Source organism: Zootoca vivipara, chromosome Z1, assembly GCF_965207765.1.
Source record: "Zootoca vivipara chromosome Z1, rZooViv2.hap1.1, whole genome shotgun sequence".
Lineage (NCBI taxonomy): Eukaryota > Metazoa > Chordata > Lepidosauria > Squamata > Lacertidae > Zootoca > Zootoca vivipara.
Window position 1 is genome coordinate 32,783,823 of NC_142583.1, and position 21,762 is coordinate 32,805,584.

Genomic DNA, 21,762 nt, shown 5'->3' on the forward strand with positions numbered 1-21,762 from the left:
AATACAAAACTAATGGGTGCTGAAAATTCAGAAAATGAGAGCCCGTGACAATTTTACAGTGATTGAACTTCTCAGTCAGGTCCATTTCTGAGACCTAATTTATGTACAGATTTTTACAATAGAGTTGCTATTCTCTGATACTGGTTTGAGAAGTACCCGTGAAATCCAAGCATGTATGTGATGCAGAACTTAAGATCTTTCCAACTGAGGAGCCATATTTTAAAAAGGATGTGTGTCTTCACTAGGGGAATACAATGCTGCTCGTTAAAATGCCTTCAAGAATTATAATAAATTCATCTCACTTGGATCAAATGCATATGGAGTTACTGGTTAGGTTTTGCTTAAGTATTGACCATTGATTTGTGCCTTTCTGCTTAGTTCAATTCCCCCTAACTTGGTTCTGGAAGTGCTGTGTCCATTTCAACTGCTCTGTTAAGAGATGTGTGCTCTGTAGACAATGGAGTTCAATTATAGACATGATCCTGCACCTCAATTGCATTTTAAGCCCATGTACCTTTCAGTGTCTATTCATAGGGGTGAGGGACATAAGCTGGTATTGTTAAAATCTCTTCCCTCCTCGGGGGGAGGAGATGTTGTGGGCCCACGAGGCCTTCACGTGGGGGGGGGGGAATGGCTAGCATTCCCCCCAGCCCATTGGCTCCTTCCTCGCCGCGGCGCACCCAATCAGGCTGCGCCAAGGGGGCGCGGCTCACGCATTTAAGGGAGCACGCGGCGAGCGATCGGCCTCTCTTTCGTCGGACCTGGAACCTGCTTTTCCCACCCACCCACCCTCTTCATAGGCAGGTTCTTCTCTCGACGTTGCTGCGCACTTGTTGGTCGCCATCTGGGACCTGGTAGGATTTTTCCCACTTGGCGAATTGGCTCTGGCCTTGTGGTTTTTGCCTGCCGCGTATGCAAATCGTCACAACTTGGGGTTTTGGCGGTAGGCATTGGATTATCTCAGGAAGGTACAGGTGCGGGGGGGAGGTTGCTGCCATCACCTCCCCCAGAATGCGGAAGGGTACTCCCCTAAGGAGTCCGGGGCATTGCCAAGTCCGAAGCCGTGGTAGGTGAGGGCCAGAGGGCACGCCCCTAATGGTGGCCCCAGGATGAGTTCCTAGTTGATGTGCATCGCAGGACTCATCCAATGGTGGTTAACCCTTCACAGACTGCCAGCAGAACGGGCTGGAGTCAGATATAGACTGTTAGATCCAATGCCTATGCCAATACCCCTCTACAGTCGTAATCAATAAAGTTGTGGCCTCTTATGCCCATTTAACCGTATACAATGTTTCTCGTGTCTTTATTTATCGCGGGGAGGACTCGGGGTATCGCCACACAAGTGATCTTTAAGTTCCCTCACTGTGAGCACAGAGAAATGATCAATCTAGCAATAACTGTTAGATGTGGTAAGACACTCTTTTTCCAAGCAGAAAACGCACATACAGGAGCATTTCATACAGTACATGAGGCAGAGCTTTTATTTCTGGCAAGCCCAACGCCAAGGAAGAAGTTAAAGTTATGGATACAATTTCAGTTCTGTTAGTACATAATGGAGCCTTTTAAATTTGAGGTCTACAAGATGTTTTATAAGAGTCTGCTTGCATTGGAATAAAATCCAGCCTACATTTTTAATATGAATGCAATACAAATGAGGCAATTTTGTTTTGTTTTGTTGGCTCATCTCTGCAGTGTAATAGAAATGCAGCCACCATTGCACTGCATTTTCTCCATTCCATAATTGCTGCCCTGCTAATAACTCTTGCATTTGGGGGAGCCTATAGTAATTTCAGTTCAAAAGTTTAGCATAACAGTTGACTGACTTTACTTGTGGAGGTCACGCAAGAAAGGAAGTGAAATAGATGCTGATAGGATGGCATTTTAGGAAGAATACATAATTATTGGAAGGGTGAAAGGTGTGGGTGCTGAAATTAGACTAGCGGTTCTGCATTATATTGAAGGATGCTCTCATATGTGACAACCAGAACAATTAAACTCAGGAACACTTGTACATGTTGTTAATGTGCATTTGCATTCTGCTCGATGTAACTTTTTCATTTAACTCCTTTGCTGCAAATAGCTGAGATTCACAGACCAGAGCGCCTGCTGTCAGAATTTGAGTTCTGCTGTCTCAGACCAAAGCCCTGTCTTGTACAGCATCTTGTTTCTTGTTTATCTTCTGATACAGGAGGAAGCATTTAACCATCCTGGATAAGAACCATTTATCCTCTACAGAGTGTGCTTTCTCACCCTCCCGTCAAGCTATTCGTGGGAGTTCTTCATGCATGCTAATTTACTAATGAACCAGTAGTTTGGCCTGACCACTAATGGACACTGTTATTGGGAAATTAATTATACTGATGAAATTTTGCATGCTTGATGTCTACCTCTCCTTATATACTCCTTTAAAAATAAAACAGGGTGTTTTGACATTTGACAGTAAAATGGATAATGGCTCCTCCAGATGACCTCTTTATTGTGTTTTCTTCCTGATTTCCTTCAAATAAGCTTACATGGAGGTTAGAGCATGTCTGATCTTTATTGGACTTTTGTTCTACTTTGCTTGCAGGATAGTTATACAACAATGAAGAGTCATCCTGAATTGCTTGCAGTGTGTGTGTGTGTGTGTGTGTGTGTGTGTGTGTACTGGTTAATCATTCAATTATCCCATCATTTTCCATGCATTTCCCCAACAGTGTCCTAACTGCAAAAAAGTTTTTTGTTTTTTGTTTAATAAAGTTGTGCCCAGGACAACAGCATGTTCTACTTCACTTTAATTGTGGAAACCTAAATTTCCAGTTTACATTTGAATCCCTACCACAAAGTAGTGGCACTCTAAGCGAAAGGAACCTCACGGTTTGTTCTTTAGTAAGTGACCCAATTTGTCTGTACATATCAACTGGAATCTCAGAAATGGCAGCTTAGCTATTGGCTATAGTAGTTCATAATAACAGGAGTGTTCATTATGCCTATCAAAATGTATTTTTTTTTTCATAGAGCTTGAACAGAATCTGATTTGGATCATGACATTTTGCAGCATTATTATGGTTGGATTATAATATCTGACTAAAAATACCCATAATTTAAATATTATGGGCGGTATCCAACAGAGAAATTCCATTACTGTGAAGATTTATGGCTTGGCAGTGGAACTTCCTCTCCCTTTCTTTACCCCTGCACCCTGTTAGTCTCTTTTGGGGGTTCTCCTAACCCTAAGGAGCAGATTTGGGGCAGGGTTCAGGGGTGTGCTGGGAGAAAAGACAGTGAAGGGAAATTCTGTTGCACAGATATCTTGGGATACCATATTTGAAACCACTGTACACTAGAATTTAAAAGGGACGCGGGTGGTGCTGTGGTCTAAACCACTGAGCCTCTTGGGCTTGCTGATCAGAAGGTCAGCAGTTTTACCTTTAAATTAGAATTTAACCAGAAAATAAATGGTTTATCTGGAGTCATACTACACCTTTTAAAGCTATGTAAGTACTACTTTTCAGAGATTGTCATATTTCCAGTTTTAACTGTTACTTGACAGAGAACTTTAGCCAAAACTTCTCAGGAAAGTGCTTTTGCATTGGCTCTATGGCAGGCCACCAGTCAGGCTTAACTAACATACATAAAAGAGGACCACAATGTGTCTGTCATATGTTCCTTTGTGTTGATAAAGTACGCACAGATACGGCCATAGGGAATTTAATTTGGAAACTTGCTTCCCGCTTATTATTTTGTCACTTTCTTCTACCCTGTCCCCCCTCCTCCAAAAATAAAGGAAGTGACTCTTCCCCTCACTTGTAAAAGCACACAAATTGTGTGTCTGAGGCAGGGAAAAAGGATAAATTGCTTCCTTGTCTTTCCCTGGTGTCTGACCTGAATTCTTTCTGTGCAGACTCAGCTCAATGAGGAACTCAGTCACAGACCACATCCATCAAGATAAGGGAGATTCTAAACCAGCTAGGTCTTCTTGATTGTTCTTTGCTGTTGTACAACATATTTTCTTATACTTTTTGCTGGGTTGTAGAACAGTGGGAGGACATGAACCATGAGCTAATCTAGTGATGAACTTGTTAGATGCTGCCAACCATATGTGTACATTTCAATATGCTGTCCTGTTTCATTTCATGGTGGAAAGCTGAAAAAAAGTAAACTACACAAAATACATAAAACCACAATTTTCACATCTCAGCTAAGAGAGATGAAGCGTTTCAACCCGTTTAGTGCTCTCTCCCTTCATTCCATGCTGCAGGTACATTAGTAAATCTCCCTCTGTGTTTTTTGTTCTGTAATCATTTATTTACTCTCAATATTTTGTAATGCTGTCGTCAGATGATGAGTCTGAACAAAATTTCAGGGGAGGACGTAACATTCAGTAACTGAAGAGCAGAGACAGGTATTTGTGATGTCCTCATTCGCAAGTAAACTTAGAGAACAGAATGTGTTATACCGTAAGTTCCAGGGACACTGTTTTGGTACTTTTGCAACTGCTTCTCATTGCTAGGCTTTTCCTATGGAGATATGAAATGGGATTCTGTTCTCATTGACCACCACAATACTGTAGTGGTGGCAGGTAGATAGTGACTAGCTCAATGTCACTCAGTGGTGTTCCTGGATGAAGGGGGATTTGAATCCTGGTCTCCCAAGTCCTAGTCCAGCACTTTAACCACTACACCATGCTGGTAGTTTGTAGGGATGTCTAGACAGATGAACCACAAAGATTCTGCATTTTTTGAGTTAACTGGAAAGACAGATCTTTGAGTGTGTTCAGAAGCCACCTTGGCCATTACTTCAGCTGGTTTTCAGCCATCTCCTTCTGCCCAGCACTGTTGCAGGCTGGTCAAGTGAGAGAACAGAGAAGTGTTTGATGACAGTAATAAACAACATGCTGTTGATTGGTGCCAACATGCCATTAACAACCCGCTGTGGGTGGCGATTGCAAATGATTTAGAAAATGTTCCACTCTGATTCTGACAGTGTCCTTAACTGTATGTCCTGTCAGCATGAACGGATGGCTAGCTTCTGCATTCAGAAGCTCAGAATTGTCCTTTATCTTGGGAACTGAACTTCTTTTCTGTGTAACAATAAACTGTGAAAGTGGGCAGTGATATAATCAGGCATTGCACTCCAAACACATTGTGTGGTAACTAGGAGGAAATTCATGGCTGGCAATTAAAGAGACTTCATGTTGTCAGTCAAGGTGTGTAAATTGCACAGTCTGTAGCCCTGCTGATTCACGTCCTTATTGTGGAAATTTTACACACTTTTTTTGTTTTGTTTTTGCCATCTGCCTAGGGCCTGCCCCTCTAAAGTAGCATTGGAAACACAAATTATCAAACGATTTCATATTCTCTGTTCCCCTTGATGATGCAGACGTTGTGACAAAGATTTTCTAATAAATAGGCATATATATATATATATATATATATATATATGTGTGTGTGTGTGTGTGTGTGTGTGTGTGTGTGTGTGTGTGTGTGTGTTATGCTTCTTCCCTGCAGAGAAGAGTAAGTGAGAACAGAAATAGAAGTTCATAGAGACCAAGTCCAACTCAAATACTGTGGGAGGGGTGTCTGCCACTATGAAGGAAGCATGCCCCTCCCAGAACCCTCAGCTGTTTGATAACTACTTGCCAGTAATAAATATCCTTTTCTTGGGCAACACAATTAAAGGTGTTTCCTTACACACACAAGTTGTGCAGTTTTGTGCAGAAGCTAAATGACATTGTTGTCATCAAACTGCCAGCCCTTATTCCCTCCCCCAACATTTCCCTCCATTTAATCCAGGTTTACCCTTTCCCGGGGAAATCAAGTAAGTATAACAACGACATCTTAGCAATAACTCAGTGACCCTTTTGCAAATTAAGGCCCCCATCTGGAAGCACCTAGAGAGAGTGGGAACTGACTGACTGAATATATGTATGAATATAATGGATTATCTAGACCAGGTTATCCCAGCCTGGGTCTCCAGCTGTTTTGGACTACAACTTCCATCATCCCTAGCTAACTGGACCAGTGGTCCCATCTCAGTCTAGCTTCAGGCCTGGTTCTAGCACCAAAACAGCCTGGGTTGCCCTGATTGGTGACCTTTATGGGGAGAGCTCCCTTGTTGACTCTTCTTGACCACTTGTCAGTCTTTGATACCATTAATCATGGTATCTTGCTGCTTGCTGGATTGATACTGGAAGGTACCAAGCTGTAGTGGTTATGCTCCTATCATTGGGGCAGAGTATTTGGACAGAGGCGTTTTCAGGATGTTGATGATATGCAGCTCTATCTCGTAATTCCTTCTGAATCAGAAGAAGCTGTTCAGGAGCTAGACTGGTGTCTGAAGGCAGAGACTGGCTGGCTAGAGTCCAGTAAGCTGAATCTTGATAAGACTGTGGAGGTACTGTGGTACTGTGGATATGTGGCTCTTGAGTCCTGGAATTAGGCAAGTGACCTCTTCTAGATGGGGTTGCATTCTCCATCAGGTATGTAGCTTGGCATCAGTTTTAATTCAATGATTTTAATAATTATGTGTATGCTGCTCTGGACTCCTGTGAGAAAAATGATAGGGATATATAAAGGTAAAGGGACCCCTGACCGTTAGGTCCAGTCGCGGTTGACTCTGGGGTTGCGGCGCTCATCTCGTTTTACTGGCCGAGGGAGCCGGCGTACAGCTTCCGGGTCATGTGGCCAGCATGACCAAGCTGCTTCTGGCGAACCAGAGCAGCGCACGGAAACGCCGTTTACCTTCCCGCTGGAGTGGTACCTATTTATCTACTTGCACTTCGTGCTTTTGAACTGCTAGGTTGGCAGGAGCAGGGACCGTTGCGGGGATTTGAACCGCCAACCTTCTTATCAGCAAGTCCTAGGAGAAAAATGGTAGGGATATATATACTGACTGCCAAATATAAGGTCATCAGGTTATCTAACAACTGAATTGCAACATTATTCTCAAGTCACTGGGACTAGAAGAAACCCAAGAAACAAAACGAAAGGGCATCACTCCTGGTGGGAAGAAATATTTTTTCTTGTTTTCTTTGGTTATATCCTGTCACACATGGCAAATGAGAACTTTCAATGCAGTGAAAGTGTTTTCATGCCTCATTTCATTGCCTTGAAGATTTTGTAATGATTTGAAGAGGATGATGGAGTAGGCATGGCAGTGGGAATCTTCAGAGTTGGCAGGTGACAGGGAGAGTGGTAGCAGCCAGCTGTACAAAGTAGCAGGTGCCAGGACAGTAGGTAGAAAGCAGGACAGATGATGACACTTATAGGGTGGCAAAAATGTATATTAATAGTTGCCTTCAAAGGAATTCTGCATAATGATGCTGCATGGTAAAGCAAGAGTAACATAGCCTAAATGTGAATATGTGCAGTCTTACTATTTTGTAAAATGCAGCTGACATCAGTTTCTTAACCATAGGGACTTTGGTCACATAATTATAGTGAGGCGTAATTATAGTTATATGTACACATTATGCCTGATTTATGCTCAAATGCTTCAGATAATGTTTTAAAATGGTTTGGAAATAAGGGAATCTCCTTTTCATGTTACTCTCGTAGTAGACATATAGTCTAAAATATCAGAAAGCAGTAAGTAGGGGGTGTATTTCTTTCTTCATTGCTTTAAGCTGTTGAGTCTTTGACAGGGCATCTTATCTCTCTTACACGACAGAAAAGATGCACACAAGTAGTTGCTTTGGAGACTGTAAATTATAGATTAGTATGCAGACAATATATGAAGCTACAAAAGAGATCACACAAGGTCAGATTGCCTCAAATATAATGAATGGGAAAGGAACAACATCCATATAAAAATATGAATATTTCTGAAAGTAATCTCAACAGTGACTGGTAAGAAATATTTGTACAATAATAAATAGCAAAAATGCTCAGTGTAGTTCTGTGTTAAAAGATGTTACTCTTTGCTAAAGGATGATACTTCTGTAGATAAGAAGGATAATTTTGTACCTTGACCTTTAATGTATCAGTATTTTAAAGGGACCAAAATAAATTTAGTCTGTGATTGGCAATTAATTTTAATATAAAATCTTAGAGTTCCATGAGCGGATTTCCACTCATATGTTGGGGCACTCTTGGATCTTGGCTCCCTGTTACACTTTAACCCTCAGATCTGCTCCAGAACATTGGCAACTTTCTGGAACAATCTCCAGAGATTCCAGAGGAAGGAAGATTTTGAAAAATTACCTCCCACACTTCAGTTCAATTAATTTAATTTAATTTAAGCAGTTCTGCTGGATCTATGCTCCTTCAATTTATGAAACAGGGCCTTGCTAATACATACAGAAGGGGTCCTGTGAATTTGGTTTCTAAATGTCAAGCAAGTTGCCAAGTAGCAACATGCAAGGTGTTGTCAATGCAACATGGAGCGATGGAGAATGAGACTTCTAACTCAGTCAAAATTCTTCCGTTATAACAAAATGGCTTGGGAATCTCTAGGTCAAAATATTAGGAAGCACAAGCTTATTCCACATACCCCATTCCTCATAATTAAACATCCTTTTATCTCACTCAACAAGGGTATTGAAATGGATAAACTAAAGACCCCAAACTGAAAGCTGGTACTCAAGTGACCAAGCAGATATGATGATTCCTAGGGAATCTGAAAGCAGATAATTACTGTGCTTCAAACTTACGATATGAACTCTACTACAAAATAGTATCTTAGGAGCAAAGTCAGGTTGTGTGCATAGAATAAAGTGGATAGTTGTGGGAGTTTTGTCTCTCCCTTCACACACTGAAACCAGTCTCAGATAGCAGAGGGGGTTATTATTAACTTTATTTGGAAATGAGTTCTGAAGCAGCATCCCAGAAAGTAAGCCTTAAAAGTGAAACCCACCTTCCTTTTACAAACTCTTTGATTTGGGGGTAGTAGTAGGGTATGCAGTGGCAGGCAGGGCAGTTTCAGTGATTGCTTGTTGGTACTGTAATAACTCCACAGACACCCAATATAATTTAGGTTGGCTTCTTTTGGTTCCTGCCAAATAGGGATATAAGAAAAAAATCATTTTCCCTCCGCCTTGTCTTTGTCACACCCAGCAATGTTTCAGTTCCACTGCAGTTGGTCTTCTGCCCCAAACTACACTATTCATATCACTATCCATCGTGGCAATATTATATTACTTACGTAAGTTACATAATTAATTACATTGCCATTATGTTATTTCACCCCATTCATTTCAATGCAAAGGAAATACAATGCAGATAGTGAAGAAATGTCGGTGGGAAAGTAACATAGGGTGCTGCCTTATAGATCATTTTTCTAACTAGCTTGGTATTATATGACTGGCCAGTTTTCAGACTGGGGACGTTCCAAGCCCTACCTGAAAATGCAATGGATTGAATCAGGGACATTTTGCCTGCAAAGCACATGTGATACTACTAATCTGTGATACCAAGCTGTGATACTTTATCTTTAATTTTTTTTTTGTGATCCACATATATGTCAACTACAGTACACTGTTTATCAGTTACTCCTTAATCATGTCCAGTTCCCTTCGCTAATCACACATTAATCTTCTACTTGCTTTGATGTTTGGTGTGCCCATTGTTCTTACTTCATTTTTAATAGAAGCGCTCTTTATTATACCTTGTATCTGGATAAAAGACAGCATGATCCTTACTGAAGGTTAAATAGACATGACTACTCTATATTGAATGCCGTTAGTGTTTTAATCATTGTAATTGATTTTTTTATTATTTTATTATAACACAAATGCATACTTTGCTTCTCAGTGGTTGGTAGCTGAACTGCTGAATAGGGATAGAAGAAACTGGACATGCATTTCTTTGTAGAGATAAATTCTGTTTGGGCTCCAGTGGACAAATATTGGCCAAACACATTAATTTAAACCATCTTTGTTTGTAATGAAAGGTGTCCCTCATGCATTTTCTGTTCCTCAAACTCAACCCAACCCCCCACCGCAAGAGGCCTGAATAGCATTACAGTGGAACCTCGGTTTATGAACACCTCGGTTTACGAATTTTCGGTTTACGAACACCACGGACCCATCTGGAACGGATTAATTCACTTTCCATTACTTTCAATGGGAAAGTTCGCTTCAGTTTATGAACAGACTTCTGGAACCAATTACACCTATGCTTCGTTTTAAGTACGCTTCAGGTTGAGTACTCTGTGGACCCGTCTGGAGCGGATTAATCCACTTTCCATTACTTTCAATGGGAAAGTTCGCTTCAGTTTATGAACGCTTCAGTTTATGAACAGACCTCCGGAACCAATTGTGTTCATAAACCGAGGTACAACTGTACAAGGAACCTGTTTTATGCTGTCTTGAAATATGAACAGACAAATGTTTCTTACAATATAACCTATTGTGGCAGGACCCAGTTGTAAACTATATAGTAATAAAAGAGACGAAAAGTAAATAACTCCTTATCTTTCAATATCATTGCTTAGAGATGCGCAAACTGACCTCATAATAAGGCACAATTTACTCGGCAAGTTACAAATCTAACAGTATAAACTCAAATGAAATTTCATGGCTGTTGTATGAGAATTTGAAGTATCTTTCATTTTTCTGCACATCTGTAACACAAAATGAATCTTGGAAGCATCACATGAGTAACAGGGTTTTTTGCTGCTTCTTGTATCACAGCATCATGCAACATGGTGCATGCTTCTATGAATGACTGTTGTCACATGGAAGACTTTCTGCAAGTTGGAGTGTGATTTTAGGGTTCTAAGAGAAGTATCTGAATTGCTTGAACATTATGGCATAGTGGCAGTGAACTTCCGTGGTTCTTTCTGAATTCTTTATAGTGGTACCTCTACTTACGAATTTAATGTGTTCCAAACGCACATTTGTAAGTAGAAAAAAATTTGTAAGTCGAATCCCATAGGAATGCATTGGGAGAAAAAATTCGTAAGTAGAAAAAATCCTATCTAAAAATTCGTAAGTAGAAAAAATCCTATCTAAACCGCATCCAAGATGGCGGACAGAGCTCCATTCGTAAGTAGAAACATTTGTAAGTAGAGGTACCACTGTATATGCTTTTAAATCTATTGCTCACTGAATATTTGAAGACACAGGAACACTCCTTTTATTTAATTCCACCAAAGGTAACTGGACTAAACTGGCTTAAATAACTTAAGTTTTAACTGGCATTTGAATGTTAGGTTCATAAAGTGCAAGAATGTTAACTCTCTTTGGATTTATGGCCCTTTGTCTTACTTATATGACGAATAAGAAGGAAATGCCACCTGACTGCAAATCAGTCACACATCTCCTTTATTAATCTTCATTTCAAGTTCAGCTGTTGTTGAAGGCTAGGAAAACATTTCTCAAGATAATGTTCTTTGCAAATGTGTCCCAGCCTTTTCTCTTGAAGTCTGTATTTAATGAAATTGATAACAAATTGGGCCAATAAGGAGAACTAATTAGATCCACAGGCTTTCTGTTCTTCTATAATGATAACATTGATTTAATTTGAAGCTGTTGAAAGCACATAAGAGAAACAAATGAAACAAAAAATATTGCCCTATAACTAGATTAAAAAAGGGTGCCCCAGGAAATAAAAGTGATTCAGACAGGACCTTGTGAAACCTTCATTCACTATAGTTTGGGTTTGGAATTTATTATTATTATTATTATTATTATTATTATTATTATTATTGTTATTATTGTTATTATTGTTATTATTGTTATTATTATTCATCTTTATTAAGGTCCTGGCAATTAAGTTTCAAACTGTATATTTCCTTTTTAAAAAGAAAAAAAGAAAAGAATGAAAATGAAGAAAAAAACTTTGTTTCTCTGGAAGCTGGAGTAGGTGGCAGAAATATTTAGAGACCAGGATTTTGATTGTCTAGAGGGCGAAAACACACAAACATTTTTTGTGTGAAAATCTGCTGATGTCAGCCTAAAGCAGCAGGGTACTTGTTTCCGATCTGTTAAGAGCTTATGGTGTGTCTGCTTTTGTTGTTGAATGTGAATGTTGTTGAAAATGTTTAATAGGTAGGGCGTGGGGGAAGCAAAACTAATGAATAATGGAACACAGATTGCTCATATTCCTATACACCATATTCCTTAGTACAGAAACTTACAGTATTTTGTCGCACTTTGTCTGATGCACAGAAAATTAAACATGTCAGTGAACTCTAGATATGTAAATAAATGACAGGCAATGGTGGCTGCTGCTCTTTGGGATTGGTAGGATGAAAGACAGGGAGACAAACCATACCTAATGACTGGCAGAGCCACCACACTGACTGACTGTAAGCATATGTTGCAAAACACCAAAGCCTTTCCCCCCTCTAAGCTACTTCCATTGAAGAGCTAATGAATGCAGGAGCAGGGCAGAGGGCCATATCACATCCAGCTGGGGACCATATTCAAACCACAGACTGGTGGGTCCCCCTAAATGCACAAGTTACTAAATGGTATGGACTCTGCATGCCTTTGAAATGTGTCAAGAAACTGCCCTTGATGCAAATGTGCAGGGCAGCAATTTTCAGAGTATATTACTTTAATTTGTTAATTTTTAAAAAATCTATCCTGGTGGCTGATTCAGTTCTGTCCCAAATACGAAGTCCTTGTTATTACCTAGGTAAAGGTAAAGGGACCCCTGACCATTAGGTCCAGTCGTGACCGACTCTGGGGTTGCGCGCTCATCTCGCATTATTGGCCGAGGGAGCTGGCGTATAGCTTCCAGGTCATGTGGCCAGTATGACAAAGCTGCTCCTGGCAAACCAGAGCAGCACATGGAAACACCGTTTACCTTCCCACTGTAGCAGTTCCTATTTATCTACTTGCATTTTGATGTGCTTTTGAACTGCTAGGTTGGCAGGAGCTGGGACCAAGCAACGGGAGCTCACCCCGTCACACGGATTCGAACCACCAACCTTCTGATCAGCAAGCCCTAGGCTCAGTGGTTTAACCCACAGCACCACCTGGGTCCCTATAAAGGGGACCTTATAAAGGGGACCCTATATATTTTTTACCTATAAAGTCCTAAATGTCTTGTTACCAGATTACTTCAAGGACAGCTTTCTCCCACATGAAACTAACAACATACTACATTCACCATCTCCTGCATGCTCTGTACTTCACTGCTTTAAGAGGATTGTTTGATGGAGGCAGATGCCATTTTCAAATGTGATACCAAAGTTGCAGAACTGCTTGGTTCTTTCCTGAATGATCTTCTGACAGAAAGCAAAACCATGTTTATTTCACTAAGACTGGTGTGCCTATATTGCCGCTGACATCACCACACATGGCTTTGTAAACTTTTCTTAGCTCTCCCTTTTTATTGTTTTAGTGCATTTTGTATTATGCATTTTATTGTTTTGTTTTTATAGGGCTGCGTACGGACCCACTGATCTGATGTGCAAATCTGAATTGGACCCAGGGCCAATCCAGTCCTAATCCAGCCCAGCCTGCCCCTGATTGTTTGCATTTTATAGCCCCGGAAAAAGAAATCTTTGGAAATCCCATTGGCTCAAATTGGAAAACCAAAATGGACATAATATTATTGGTTTTTTCACGTAGCATTATGAAAATATGCAGGCATGCTAGCCCCTATGGAGGTGATCAACCCTGGTAGTGCTAGGCATTTTCATGCTAGCTACCTTAACATGTTTTCAAATTCAAATGGCCATAACATTTTGGTATTCACACATAGGAGCATGTGAATTGTGAATGTGAATAATTTATTATGATCGGAGACCAGCTTTTAGAACACATTTGAGGGAACAATTGCAAAGGACAAAACATACATATAAAACTTTATAGAACGATAAAAAGTAATGTTAAAAAGTACAGTGAACGTAAAGATACTATAACTTTAAAATAAGCCTCCACAGAGATCTTGCCCTGGGTCGCTCGGGGAACCGGGTTTAAGGACTTTCAAACAAACTAGTTTTGCTCAGGAGAAGGCCTATGCAGATCTGAACACAGAATCTGGCGACTGTCCGGGTTGTCTTCTGATCTTTGCCTAACAGGAGCAGGATGTATATTTGCTTCTCTGTGAGGTCAGCTAGCCTCACCAGCATGGAATCAAGGATCTCCCTATGGGCCTCTTCATAGAAGGGACATCTAAAAAATAGATGCTCTGGGCTTCCTATTTCCCCCAAAGAACAGGCACAGAGTCTTTGGGCGTATGGGACTTTTTTTGTAGGATCCTTCCAGGACTGGCGAGGGCAGGGCTGAGCTTCTGGCGAGTGGGAAAGCCCTCCTTGCATTTTTGGCTAAGAGAAAGGAGAGGTAAGCTGACGGAGCGGCTATATATCTCTCTGATTCTCATAGGAGCATGAAATTTAATGACATGGTAGTGCTCAAAGAGGGGATTAAACCTGCCAATTTGCAGACAGGTAGCTTTAGGAGTGTGTGTGTGCTAACTACCTTAATGTTCTCTCCCCCCCTTCAAAAATACTTTTTTTAAAAAAAACAACAACAACTGATGTATATGATATTACACTGTATGGGTGGTGATTGCCCACTGTGTACAATGTACTCACAATACCTATGTGTGAACACACATGACAAAGTGTTAATGAAGACAGACACAGAAATCAGAACATAGCTAAACAAACCTAACTTGAAACCTAGAGACAAAATCAGACAGGGTGCGCTAAGGTGGGACTGAGATTGTTTGGGAAATTGTAAAAATCATTCAAACAGGTATATATAGACTGTGAGGGAAACAAAACAGGCTGCACAAATGCCACCAAACTCCACTAAACTGTTTCTAAGAGAAAGAACTTAAGAGAGTTCTGAATTAATGCATCTCCAATCCCCCCCCCTCTGTAAGCACTGTGATAGGTCAGCTGCATGGGGTGAGATCCTAGACCTGCAGCTCTCAATAAGCATCTCTCCTCCTCCCCATCTTGACATACTCTTTATGTGGTGGTTAAATTAATACTAATTGCAACAGTTTGGAGGCAGTCTGTCTAGATTCCAGAGAAACTGTTCTGAGCCACAGATCAGCACTAATTGCTACATATTTATTTGCGCTGACCCAGCCCACTCTGTAGCGATTTGTAGCTGCCTTTACACAATCTAGACAGATCAGCCTGAATTAGCCTGATTCAGTCCAGGATTGGCTGAAACAAGTGCACAGCGGTTTGCACCGATAATGCATTGAGATAATATGGCTCCGGCAGGAAAAAGAAATAGTAAACTAGTGAAAAATCACGAAACCAACTTAGGCAGTGGTACATGGTGACAATAGTACAGGATCTTATTTTATTGGCCTTTCCTAAATTCACAACTGCTAAATGGATCATTCCTTGATTTGCCCATTCCACCAAATCTGCAACAAAGGTCCTTGCCATCCAAATGGATCATAAAATTTTATGGCTCCCTAATGATGCAGGCTACAGCTGTACAATCATCATTTTGAAATCTGAGTACTCTTTGCTCCTAGATCTGCTGTCACTTAATCACACTTGTGGAAGCATCTTTAAGTGTATTTGCTTAAGCAGATGGCGAATGATTCCATCCATCTTCTTTATTGTATGATGAAGTTTTAAAGCAGAAGTTTTCATGATGGTGGAAGGAAAACACAGATTTGTATGATCAATTTTTATATTAAAGAATCAGCATTAAATGTAACATTACAGATATTGCAGGAGGTCAACATCTATCTATCTAGGATTTGTGACATACAGCTCCATCTATTTAATCTATGGATATATAACCTAATGTTACTTTCCTTAATGATTTTGGTTATTTTCCTTTCTTTTTACAAACAAGCCTGTGTTAACAACACACGTACAAGTCCCATTTAAAAAAAGCAAAACTAGTAATTAGGTTTTGAAGAAATTGCTTAGGGGAGCTCGTGGTTTGGAGGGGGGTTTTCGTTCGTAATTTCTTCACAGTAGCTCACTTTGCATTTTCTGCTTTGTAGTAAGTAATCAAAGCAAAGTTTTGCAAGGTTTTATACATGCACCCTGATGTTTTCTCAATGCCCAACACACACTTACAACAGGACAGTTGTTTGTTCAAATAGTCAGCTTCTTCCATTCATATTAGTGAGGAAGGCATTGCTGGCTCTGAAAGTCATAAGAACATGTAGGCCTCACTTTTCTTCAAATGTCCATTTCATTAAAGAAAAATGGTTGTACTACTGCATTTTCCAACAGTGTGTTTTACAGCACATTCCTCCGTGCCAGCACTAATGACTTCAAGCAGTTTTGCAGCAGTTACTGGTGCCAAGCAGTAGTTGCTGCTGTATAACCATTTCAAGTACAGCCATACCTCATGTTACGGACGCTTCAGGTTACGTGTTTTTGGGTTACGGACCGCGGGAATCCCGGAAGTACCGTAATGGGGTTACTTCCGGGCTTCACTGCTCGCGCATGCGCAGAAGCGCCAAATCGTGTCTGCGCCTGTGCAGACGCGGTGCTTCAGGGTCCAAATGCTGTGGGTTACGGATGTGCCTCCGTCACGGATTACATCTGCAACCCGAGGTTCCACTGTACTCAGAAATGAGTTAGGGCTGGACACTGGTTTCGAAGGACAAATCCCGGCTATGTCCAGAAAATTCTGGACATATGGCAGCCCTAAGCTAAGAGATGTATTTGATTATTGGACCAGTCCAATACTTGTTACAGTGCTGGTTTTGGAGCCCATTATGTGTCTCCCTGAAAAATGCTCTCAATCCCGTGAACAAAAAGTCTGATTCAAGCTTTGATAGTCACTCATCTAGTCTACCACACTCTTCTGTTTTCACAACTTGATCGTTTTCCCGAGCAAGTGATGTCCTTCCTTAAATCATTACACTGGCTTTCTTTCTGTTTATGGTTCCACTTCAGAGACGTTTCAGAGAACTTTTTCAGTTCTTATACTGATTCAGCCCTACCTGTGATCTTTGCTTCTCCAATTCCACTGCTCCCAGATTTCCTAGTCCCTAAAAATCACCCTGTCCTTTTCAGGCAGCAAGGAACAGGTAGGCTCCAGTACTGGGAGAAACTCTCACAACCTTTGACAATTGTTATTTACAGAGTTATAACAGTTTAAATGGTACCAGCCGCGATGAGGCAAAAGGCCACTTTACTTAATCAGCTCACCTGAGGAACTATTTGGCTTTCCATGTGGTGTTTGCCCCTCAGCTACTCTGCTTCATACTTGAGCCTAATGGACTATAGTGAATCCTGAAGAATAGCTGTAGAGTTAAGCTAAGATTAGCTCCCATCACCAGCAGCTGCACAGATTAACTCATCACTCCTTGCCTTGCTGTTGTGCACAATTTCCCATATGTGATATCTCACTGCCCCCAAGGAAGCCCCTCCTGATTCCATGTTAAAACATTATTAAAAGGTAATAGCTTCCTACTCCTGGGCCTTATTCCTTCTCCGTATTCTTCTACATGCTACAGTTATAGGATAACTTTGCTTGGCTCACCCACCCAAATTCCTCAGGTGAAGAGTATGCCATTTGAGATAATGGTGAACATAGCTCTTTGGCTGTTAACGTAACAGATGATGTGGCTCCTCCCAATTTGGAAGGCACCCCGACTTCTTCCTTGGATCCCTGTTGGTGAAGCCTGCTTGTTGGGTTCAGATAGCTGGTGCTGGAGTGCCCTCTTGTACAGTATACAAATGGTAATTGGAATTACAGGGTGCCTAGTGACATTCCTGTGTGGCGTTGAATTCCCAATACACTTCTGTGTTGAATACTTTCTTCAGTCATTCATTCCCTTGGATGCTCCCATCATCAACACATGTCAGCTTTTGATCTTCCAACCAATCACAGACACTAGCACTGTTTACACATGACTCATCCTTAGGGCATATCTGTGTTTGAGTTTGGGTTACTTCAAACAAACCCTGTTTGTGCAACTTCGGGAGAAGTTGGGAAGCTTCCACTTCTATTTCAGATTGACCACAATTTAGTTTGTTGCATGAACTCAAAACTGTGCATATTCTTAAGTATGGCTAGTTGAAAGAATCTTGCTGTGGTTTGAAGCTGACTTGTTTTAATTAAACATAGCTAAAATGAAGCATATTATATCCAGATCCAGGTGATGTGATAAGCCATGGTGAATCAAAAAATGGAAACAAAAGCTGCTCAACGTTTTTTGAATGGCAGGAGAGGAGTGGGAGTGTATGAATCCCACATTCAATGGGGCTTGGTCTCTTCATTCTAAAATGTGCTTTAGTGTGACATCCAAATTTCACCTATGTAATAATTTTAGGGGGGGGAAACCTTGAGGGTATATGAAACAAGTAAAGAAATATCCAGGTAGGAAGGAGTGTTGAAAAGCCTTCTCTGTGTGTGGCAGATCTGAATCATTTTGAGGATATTGATAAAATGTAGTTTTGGCATTATTTCCCCAAACTACATGCACTTAATAGTATTTTAAAACTCCATTTTCAGATAACAACACTGCTGTCTCAACTTAAACAAAATAAAGAATACAAAGCTGTTAAAGTGAGGCACCCATCAATTGTACTATTTTCAATTTCCTGGGCTGACAAGTGGCATCAGTTCCCAGATACATTCTTTTGCTGTTATGACAGTAACATCATGTTACAGCCACTGAGTCAGCGTACAAAATTCAGTCTGCAAACAAGTGCAGAATTACAGAATTCTTTTATTATTCATCTTGTATTCCTCCTACCTATTTTAAAAGTTCAAGTTGCATGATATTTTAAAATGTTTACTTGCACAGTGCTTTCCTTCCTGGATCCTGGTCACTCTCTTATCTGTGCCATGACCATAAAATATTTAACATTTTTGTGGTTAATTCTCTGCTGATGGCAGTGGCTGACCTTCCCCAGATGGACATTTCTGAGCTTTGGGAAATTATTGGGGAAAAGCAGAGTTCAGTCCCAGGAATTTCCAAAAAAGGCTTGGAAAGACTGAGCCTATTTGGAATAGGACAAAAGTGCATTTTACCCTTGTCTAGTTTTGCCTCCCACCCCCCATGTCTAGTTTTGCCTCCCCCTATGCTGTAATTCTCCACAGAAATCCACAAAACTAGATTATATTTATTTTTCATTGCATTATTTGCTGCCATCAACCTTTGAACACATTAATTACTGGAGACTGGCTCACCAAAATAAATGAATAAATATGGAAATGATAATGACTTTTACATAACAAATGTTGTCTCTATTTTGATTACTTTATAGATTTCCATCTTTTATTGGTGAATTTGTTGGTCCTAATACCTAGGTGCAAAATCATTACAATTACTGAAAGGGCTTTCAGTGTTATTTTGCACTATCACTGTTCCTTACCACATCTGCCAATGTTGCTCCCCTTCTTGGCTTTCTTCCCTGGGCCCTATCCTCACCTGATGTCAATTCACATATTTACCAATAAGGTATGCATTGTGTGTGTGTGTGTGTGTGTGTGTGTGTGTGTGTGTGTGTGTGTGTGTGTTCTAGCCCTTAAATAGTAGATTTGGAGTTTGAGAACAGTAGATGAAATACTTAATATGGTTTCGATTCCTTTACCATGTGCTCTTCCTAGACATTTGTGGCATTGCTACTCCATGGAGGAGGGGATGTCAAAACGGCAATTTATTTGTATATTCCCCACTGCATATAAATATCTCTTTTCAAATGAAGTTTTGATGTTGGCATGCAAAACTGTAATCTGTTGGATTAAGTTCGGTTTTCCATCAGTTTGAACTTTGGGTGGACTGAACAGATGACGTCTGTGTCTAATCTGATAGATATGGAATTAGTTGAGGATTTGTGATTTTTCAACATTGCAAGTCAGGGTTGCTTTTTGTCGTTGTTGGAGGAGGGAAACCTGAATTAGACAAGGTCAGTTTGAGGTAAGCTAGCCAATCATTAATGCATCGCTTGTTGTGTGGTTCATAGTAATGGATTAACATGCTACTGTGCAGTATTACAATTGACAGTAAATACCAAATTATTTCTTGATGCTGTGCTATAAACTGTTGACAACCACTTCACAAGTTATCCAGGGGAGACTTTTATCCTAATCTAGCTATACTTTATAGTGCAGATTTTTTAAAATCTTGATTTATCTAATTCAAATTTGTGCATGCTTCTTGATCTAGGGTTGAGCTCCAGGATCTGTGAATATGCACAAAAGAGGTGTCTATCTATTTATGGAGCTGAAACATTTATAATTTCATTTCTTGACATGCTTTTTTTTAAAAGTGTTTTATAGCTTGTGCAATCTATTAGATGCATTATTTGGTTTGAATCTGTTTAAAATTTAGCTTATGTTAGCTTAGTTCTATTGTAACTTTTGCCTTTTTTGCACTCTTGTAAAAATGTATCTCTCTATTCAGTTTCTTTTTATGTATAGGTGTATCATGAACAACATATGCCTCTCTGAAGATAGGACTGCACATAATTATGCCCTTTCAATTGAGTTGCTGGATATAATTTCAAAACTTAAAATGCATCTAAAAAAAACTTTCTGCCAATTTTTCCTACTTATCTGTCCACTGAACCTCAGTAAAAGAAGTGCAGACCTAGTATTTGGTGGCCCAGTGAAGATCATGTGTATTTGTTTGGTGAATATTGTAAATTACAGCATAAATTAAAAGCAAGGAAATTCACAGTTTTTAATAGTGTTGACTGCCAAAACAGTGTATATAAGATTACAGCATTGAAAGGGGAGCATTCTTGAAAATGCTAGACCCAGTAACATTTGTTTATTTATTTGTCAAGATTTATATACAGCTTAATTGACAAAAAAAACTCTTAACAGGTTTACATTGTGTTCATTGGTGTTGGGGGACATATTGAAAGTGGTAAACAGAATGCTGAACTATTAAACTGCACTGTGTCAGTGATAGCCTCTAGAAAATAAACCCATTGCTGTAAGAACATCTGCTAAGCCTCCATATGTTTGTGTATGTTAGTGTGTGTCTTAGCTGAACTGATCAACTGAGGGTTAATTTGGGGTTCCATAGACATCTGTAAAATTTGCAGATTGAATCGCTGTGTATTTACAACACCATCTGCTGGACATAAGTTCAGACTACAGTGAGTGAAGAAGCCATGCAGATGGTGTTGATGGCGGGATGATAATAGCAGCTAAACCTGTGGTCTGGCTTGTTAGAATGTGTTGTCATAGATGGGAATTCAAGGCAGGATCCCACCCATGAGAATTTAACTGAAACAATCTTCTCCTCTGATAATTTGTGGACCCCATTTGTTTCCTCATTAATGAGTAGACAATTGTTTTTTTAAAGGCCAGGGGCAAGCAACTATCTCACTTTTACTCTCCCAGTTGCATCCTTCTACTGAAGCAGCAAAAATAACAAAGAAGTTTATCCTATGACGCTGTAAGGATTAACCCATTTATTGTGACATGAACTTTCATGGGCCAAAATTTGCCAAAACCATTTAGCCAGATTTTTATTCAGATGACTAATCAACTTTGTATGTGGGTATATAAAAATGCTCTTAAAAGCATATGCCACAATTAATAGGTTTCTCTTTAAGATATTACAGGACTCTGTTGTTTCATCTGCTTTATGGTAATAATAACACAAGGAACCATTCAGAGTAGTTGTAAAGACTACTGAGATAATTGAATGGGTCCAACAGTGTATTTGTGAATGAAGGAAGTTCTTCCATGTGTGCAAGCGCCCTCGGTTCAGTGGAGACGCCCATAAACAGAAGTAGGAAGCAGATTCCGTTTTAGCCCCTTTATTATATACCACACTGTTCCTGAGGATTCACCAAAGTCCCAGAGCATATTTTATTTTGGAGGGAGGAGAGACTGCAAAAAGAAAGGGAAACTGGTGAAAAACCATTCACTTCTGCCCACACTTCCACAGAGCCTCCTCTAGATCAAAAGCCTTTCTG

At 40.1% G+C, this 21,762-nt stretch overlaps 1 protein-coding gene across 4 annotated transcripts in view; it reads left to right on the top strand.

Annotated features, from left to right (window-relative positions):
* FSTL5 (follistatin like 5) overlaps nucleotides 1-21,762 on the top strand; it is a 323,696-nt gene that overhangs the window by 122,637 nt on the left and 179,297 nt on the right. The gene's annotated exons all lie outside the window — the stretch shown is intronic.